Source organism: Oncorhynchus masou, chromosome 3 (assembly GCF_036934945.1).
Source record: "Oncorhynchus masou masou isolate Uvic2021 chromosome 3, UVic_Omas_1.1, whole genome shotgun sequence".
In the NCBI taxonomy this organism is placed as follows: domain Eukaryota; kingdom Metazoa; phylum Chordata; class Actinopteri; order Salmoniformes; family Salmonidae; genus Oncorhynchus; species Oncorhynchus masou.
In genome coordinates this window covers 14,599,303-14,607,238 of record NC_088214.1, presented here as the reverse complement: position 1 = coordinate 14,607,238, position 7,936 = coordinate 14,599,303, and the positions used below count along the sequence as shown (strand labels likewise).

At 45.6% G+C, this 7,936-nt stretch overlaps 1 pseudogene; it reads right to left on the bottom strand.

Annotated features, from left to right (window-relative positions):
• Window positions 1-359: 359 nt before the first annotated feature.
• Window positions 360-7,936, bottom strand: part of LOC135506751 (ephrin type-A receptor 4-like) — a 12,426-nt pseudogene continuing 4,849 nt past the window's right edge.

The window sequence follows — 7,936 nt, the reverse complement described above, 5'->3', positions numbered from 1 at the left end:
TGGTTGCAAGAATTTTATATAATAATTTACATTGAAAAGTTCTACGTTTTGAATCCGGCATAGTTTTGAGTATCAGTTCATACATAAACCATGGTATCGGTACGTCGAAAATCTCAACTATTTTGCCATCTATATGGCACAGCTGTCCATTTTTGGGTCCTTAAATGAAACTGATATCCTTTTTGATTCATCACAATTATAGTTTTTAATTCCGACAGACTAGTTCCCTACTTCCATTTTTGCAGTAATGTAGCAATTTTGGGTAGAACAGACATGACCCTGCTCTTAATGGGGAATGGTGGGGGGGAGATTAGTATGGGGAAGGAGTTATATTAGGAGGCCATCGGTGGCATAAGGCGTCACTGACAGCCCAGCCTCCCAATTGTTGCTGTGTCGGAGCATTAGAGGGGTTGCAGGTGAGGTACACAGGTGGGGGATAAAGATTAGGGAGGGGGTAACCCTGAACCTCTTCCATGTTCACCCTCGTGCACCCCCCTCTAACACTGCGACACAGCAACAATTGGGAGGCTGGGCTGTCATTAATGACTTAATCCACCAATGGCCTCCTCATAGAACTCCTCCCTCATTCACAAACTAATCCCTTCCTCCTCCCTCCCTCTCTCTCCACCCCTCCACCTCCCTCCAACCCTCCACAAGCCTTTAGCGAGCCCACATTGAAGATTAATGCCTCCCCTTCCCACTATCCACCTTGTATCCGTCCAATGGCAGGCGAGGCTGTGAGAGAGGGCCACCTTTTGATTTCTCCCATGGGGGAGGGGGGACTCTTTCTTCATAGCTCTCTATAGAGCTATAAAGTATTCTTCTCATTCACTGCCTCATTCTTTCCCTGTTTCTCTATGTCCTTGTTGGTCACTAGTCCACTAATTCAGTGGTTCCTAACCTTTTTTGGTTACTGTACCAACAACTAAATTTAGCTCTGCCTGGAGTACCCCTGAAGTACCCCCTCATGTGCATTTTACCTGTCGGCCTATAGTCTCATGATTTTTCTCAAGTGGGGCGGCAGGTAGCCTAGTGGTTAGAGCGTTGAGCTAGTAACCGAAAGGTTGCAAGGTAGAATCCCTGAGCTGACAAGGTACAAATCTGTCGTTCTGCCCCTGAACAGGCAGTTAACCCACTGTTCCTAGGCCGTCATTGAAAATAAGAATTTTTTCATAACTGACCTGCCCAGTTAAATAAAGGTAATATATATATATATATACTGTATATATATATTTTTAAACGACCCCCTGTGGATAGGCCAAGTACCCCCAGGGGTCCTAGTAGCTCTGGTTGGGAACCACTGCCCTAAGTGACATGATGGAAATGCTAAGATGTAATATTCAGTCCAGTAGGTCATTAAGTCAGAGTACTTTGGCACCACTAGAGTAGTCCAGTCCTGAGGGGGCTGTCTTGATTTAATAGAGCGGGGGAAAGGATATACTGTTAAAAATAGCCGGTCCTTCACTTCAGATCAAAGCTGACCAAAGTCAAGGGTTTAGTTCAATCTTGTTAAAGAAAACAGCTTTCAGATGTCATTAACTCTACTATGGAGAAAGAGAGAGGTATGAATAGAGAGAGAGGGACAGAGAGGAAGAGAGTGGGAGAGAGAAGCTGGTGTCTGTCATATACAGAACAATTTGATAGGTACCCCTTTCTCTACTATCACACACACATTCTCCGCTGGGTCCGCAGGCTGCGGCTATGGTCATCATAAATAAGGTTGTCAGAATAGTCACACAGCTGTATATCACTCCCTACTGAAGCATTGAGCCTCAACTGCTGTGTGTCTGTGTGTGTTTCCGTGTGTTTAATAGAGAGAGAAATGGCGTGCTATAAAACAGAACATCTGAACATCTGTTCCCGACAGTCTCTCCTATTTCCATGTCTCTTCCAGAGCTCAGAGCCGATGACTTAACTTTAGCTCAGTCGACTAAGTGCATACACCCAGAGTTCGATATAATTTCAAATAAAATGTGGTAATTAAATTGAAATATATGTAAATCAAATGCCTTACCCTGACAGGCTCCACCTTTCTCCTCGTATCCCGGGATACAGACACACCCACCAATGGGAACCAGCCATTCTCCATCTGCGCCACAATACATCTTAGGCTCCTCCCTTTCCTCTGATTGGTTCACACACGACCCCTTGACCTCCACTAACGAGGAAGTGTCAGCTCCAGTGTTAGTATCTGGGAAGGTTGCCAGGTTACGGATGCTGAGGGGCAGGTCTTGTAGAAAACGCGAACTGAGATCAGAGCGATGCAGGCGCCAACATCCTGGAACGCCAGGTAGAAACCCTTCCGGGTTGTGACCTTCACATTACGCACCTCCGTGTTTAGCTTCATGATGCGATCCCCGATGTCCACCTGATCATAATAATAATATCATTAATAATTATCAATAGCCATTGCAACACAATGTTACCTCATAGTAATTTTTACACTGAAAAAACAACATCAAATCAACATACCGTCAGATCTGAAACTTTGACAGAGAGAGTAATAATGAAGCAAGAGTCCTAACCTGAGTGAAGCTCTCGTCGGCTGCCACTGTGTCGATCTTGAGGAAGTTGCTCTCTCTGATGTAGTGCTCTCTGTCATTGTTAGACTCATAGTAGTAGAGGTTAAAGGTCTCTTTGCAGGTGCCAGTGACTCCAGGCAGGCTGTTACAGTCCCGGAGGGTGAACTTGATCTCGACATAGATGCGCTGCGCACCAGACCGAGGGATCCAGTCAGTTCTAAGCCAGTTGCTCTGGCTGGGTTCCATCACGTTACACACCTGGTACGTTCTGGATGGGGATGTTCTTCTCATCCATGATGCTCACCTCCTCCCACTGGCAACACACATACAAACATTCCGATTATTAGACCCCTTTTTCTCCCCAATTTCATGGTACCCAATTGGTAGTTACAGTTTTGTCTCATCGCTGCAACTCCCGTACGGACTTGGGAGAGTCGAAGGTCGAGAGCCATGCGTCCTCTGAAACACAACCCAGCCAAGCCGCGCTGCTTCTTGACACACTGCTCACTTAACCCGGACGCCAGCCACACCAATGTGACGGAGGAAACACCTTACAACTGGTGACCATGTCAGCGTGCATTGTGCCCGGCCCACCAAAGTAGTCACTAGAGAGCGATGGGACAAGGACATCCCTGCCAACCAAATCCTCCCTTAACCCAGACGACGCTGGGCCAATTATGCACCGTCCCATGGGTCTCCTGGTTTCGGCCGGCTGCGACAGAGCCTGGACTCAAACCAGGATCTCCAGTGGCAAAGCTAGCAACTGTGATGCAGTGCCTTAGACCACTGCGCCACTCGGGAGGCCCCAACATAATTTAGAATCATTAATCAGCTTCAGTGACTACAAAACCTTCCACGCTTTTATCTTGGATAGTTTATCAAGGACGTTGTATGGAGCTGTATGGTGAACTCTTCTAACTATGTGTAATTGGCATCTTATTACCATGTAATAATAATATGTCTTCACCCTGCTGGTGAGAGCTTTAGATGTAGCAAGCCAGAGAGTGTATAGAGGTGTTCAATGGGATCTGGTCATAAAGCTGTAAACTGGCCCCGACAGTGATGAGAAGACGGGAGTGTGAGTGTGTGTCTGTGGGGGGGGGTTCTGGCAATCAAAGGGCTCAGTGCATGGGGACCAGGACCTTGTCAATCAAGCAGTTCAGTAAAATAAAATGAACCAGGGGAGACTGGAAAGGAGTCTGGAGAGAAATTCAGTTCACCAATAACTTAAACCAACAAAGAAGTTGTAAAGGGAGAGTGAGAGAGAAATAGAGAAAGAGAGTGTTAGAGAGAGTAAGAGAGAGAGAGTTGGAGGGTGCAGTAGAATGCAGTCCATCTTCACATTGTCACTAAAGTAGTCGTTGTTAGATTACAGGCAACAGCCGCATTGAGCTAAAGGCTAGAGCTGCTGCTTTCAAGGAGTGGGAGACTATTCCGGACGCTTACCAGAAATCCCGCTATATCCTCAGACGAACCATCAAACAAGCAAAGCGTCAATACAGGATTAAGATTGAATCTTACTACACTGGCTCTGACACTTGTCGGATGTGGCAGGGCTTGAAAACTATTACGGACTACAAGGGAAACCCAGACACGTGCTGTCCAGTGACGCGAGCCTACCAGACGAGCTAAATGCCTTTGATGCTCGCTGCGAGGCAAGCAACATTGAAGCATGCACGAAAGCACCAGCTGTTCTGGATGACTGTGTAATATTGCTCTCGGTAGCCGATGTGAACAAAACCTTTAAACAGGTCAACATTCACAAAGCCGCTGGGCCAGACGGATTACCAGGATGTGTACTCAAAGCATGCGAGGACCAACTGTCAAGTGTCTTCACTGACATTTTCAACCTCTCCCTGACCTAGTCTGTAATACCTACATGTTTCAAGCAGACCACCATACACCCTGTGCCCAAGGTAGCGAAGGTTATCTGCCTAAATGATTACCATCCCGTGGCCCTCACGTCGGTAGCCAAGAAGTGCTTTGAAAGGCTGGTCATGGCTCACATCAACAGCATCCTCCCGGACACCCTAGACCCACTCCAGTTCGCATACAGCCACAACAGATCCACAGATGACGCAATATCAATCGCACTCCACATTGCCCTTTCTCACCTGGACAAAAGGAACACCTATGTGAGAATGCGGTTAATTGACTTCAGCTCAGCGTTCAACACCATAGTGCCCACAAAGCTCATCACTAAGCTAAGGACTCTGGGACTAGAAACCTCCCTCTGCAACTGGATCCTGGACTTCCTGATGGGCCGTGCCCAGGTGGTAAGAGTAGGCAACAACATGTCTGCCATGCTGATCCTTAATACTGGGTGTGTACTTAGTCCCCTCCTATATTCCCTGTTCACCTACAACTGCATGGCCAAACACGACTCCAACACCATCATTAAGTTTGCTGATGACACAACAGTGGTAGGCCTGATCACCGATGAGACAGCCTATAGGGAGGAGATCAGAGAACTGGCAGTGTAGTGCTAGGACAACAACCTCAAAGGAGTTGACAAAGGAGCTGATCGTGGACTACAGGAAAAGGTGGGCAGAACAGGCCCCCATTAACATTGACGGGGCTGTAGTGGAGCGGGTCGAGAGTTTCAATATCCTTGGTGATATGGTCCAAACATACCAAGACAGTCGTGAAGAGGGCACGACAAAACCTTTTCCCCCTCAGGAGACTGAAAAGATCTGGCATGGGTCCCCAGATCCTCAAAAGGTTCTATAGCTGCACCATCGAGAGCATCCTGACCGGTTGCATCACCTCCTGGTATGGCAACTGCTCTGCATCTGACCGTAAGGGCGCTACAGAGGGGAGTGCGAACGAGGACCTATATAATAGGCGGTGTCAGAGGAAAGCCCTTAAAATTGTCAGACTCCTGTCACCCAAGCTATAGACTGTTTTCTCTGCTATCGCACGGCAAGTGGTACCGGAGCGCCAAGTCTCGACCAAAATGCTTCTCAACAGTTTCTACCCCAAGCCATTAGACAGCTTATAATTCATAAAAATCGCCACTGGACAATTTACATTGACACCCCCTCGTACACTGCTGCTACTTGCTGTTTGTTTGTTACCTTTGCATAGTCACTTTGCCCCCACCATTTACAGATTACCTCAACTACCTTTAGCCTCTCTTATTGTTATTCTTATTGTGCTACTCTATATTATTACTTTTTATTTTAGCCTACTTGCAAATACTTTCTTCTTCTTGAACTGCACTGTTGGTTAAGTGCCTGTAAGTAAGCATTTCACGGTAAAGTCTACACTTGTTGTATTTGGTGCATGTGGAAAATAAAGTTGGATTTGATTTTTGGTAAGTCCTCACTCACCCCTCCTTCTGTGGGATTGGCTGCCCATTTCAGCTCCCCAGGAACTGTCCTTGTGTCCAGTAATGTCACTGAAACACACAGTTACAGAGATAAGGAAAGTGATTTCCTATTCCGTCTCAATACATGGAAATTAGTCAATTTTCATACTCTTGGGCTCAATAAGAGCCTATACATTTTCACAGAAGCAGAAATTGCAATAAGATAATCATAAGAGCATAACTCAAAATGCATAAAATGACTATCTTAAATTTACTGGAACGAATGTAGATTTTGGGATACACGTTGAACATATCTTGTAGCTAGTAACTCACAACCCTGGGTTAGGATAGAAAAACACGTAAAACATAGGCAGTAGGGTAGGCCCCGGTCACAAAACGGTGATGAAAACCGTACTGTCTGTCTGACGTTCCATTTGTGCCTCTGTTCAAATTACTCCAGTCTGAAAAAGCTACGGCCTGCATGAAATTGAAATTGAGCAAAAACAAAAGTGTAAAAGACTGAACCTGATAAAGAAAAATAGTGGTAAGGCTACACCCTTGATGAGATTATGATAATTGTAGGTTTGTTATACAATTGTTGGATAAAAGTAAAATGAAAGAGGAAAACTGCGCTATCCAGTCAGCAGCAGGTTGGACAGAAAAGGGACATTCCTCATTGAATATCTATCCGAGCGGATCCTACAGAACGCAGGTTGGGGACTTGCTGAACCAATCGATGCAAACTACTCCAAATGTGTAAACATTTTAAAATGTTATTATACTAAATAATAAGATCTATCAATTTCCAGTAAGTCGAAAAGGGACCGAAATCTGACCCTCAATGAAGACACGGTGAGTAGCCTAACCAAATACTGCGGATAACCGTAACGTTACCCTCCTAAATCCCAAAAATACTCAAAAACACTCCACCTACCTTCGTCGCGGGTATACTGAGCGGTTGAAACAACTGCAAACATCCATAAACGCACAAGTCGTTCTGCAGAAACTCGCAGCCATTTGCGCCAGGTAAGGAAGAGTCTCAGTTTAGCTCCGCGCACGGACTATAGTTGCTTCGTCCCAGTGGGAGAATGCAATGAGTGTGGGGAATTACAGCCTACTCCGCGCGAGGCGAACGCTGGTGGCATAGGGCGGTCTCACGCGCCTCTGACGCATGTTGTAGGTCTCTTTATCTTCTGTGCTCTCTTGCTGGCACAGCAGGCCCTTTTTATGTATGTTTTTGTAACTTCTGAATTGTATGTTATGTTTGTGTAGACTATGTTGTAATGTTTCAATATCTTTACTGTTTTACCGATGTTTCTAACAAGCCACAATAGTGTGACAACATCATGACGACTGCCTACCTGAGAAAGCGGTCATGACTTCAGTTGCGTCAATTATTCATGATGAGCCAATATGCCGGATCGTTTCGATAACAGCCGAGTTTATCAGGAAAATGATTAATTATGTGACAAATAATGTTATTTGTTTGGGACTGAATTGGACAAATGTTGCATAGAAATGGCATAGAGCTTAAACAAAAGTAGCCAACCATTCATAACCAACTACAAAATAGTTTAATATAGATGTATTTGTGTACTGTTGGCGATTGATATTCGTTATTGAACACATCAAATAGTAAGACTTATACCTCTTGTTTCTTGCTGAATAGGATGGAGGAGAAACTAGAGGGAGATAGTGACCCCTGTCGTTTGCTCATCTCCCTACCTGACGCACATCAATCTGCAGTGAGATCTGGGGTGATGGTTGTGGATCTCAATAGCCGAAGGCTATGATATCTAAATAACAAGAACTGTGATACTATTACCATAACATGTCAGAGTGGGCTCTTGACCCAGCAACTTTGCTGTTATGGGACAAGTGCACCACTGTGCCATAAAGATCAAGGCCTCACATCGACCATACAGGGAGGCCACTGAGTCAAGCACACACCACAGCCATTATACACACTGTTTAAAAAGGCAGACTCCATCCTGTGCAGGCTCTAAAAGCACAGAGGAGGTACAAAGAGAGGGGTGTGTGACCTGTCCTCCCACACCTTCTCTCTCTCAATGGAGCTGCTGCACAAAGACACTCAGTAGAGGTC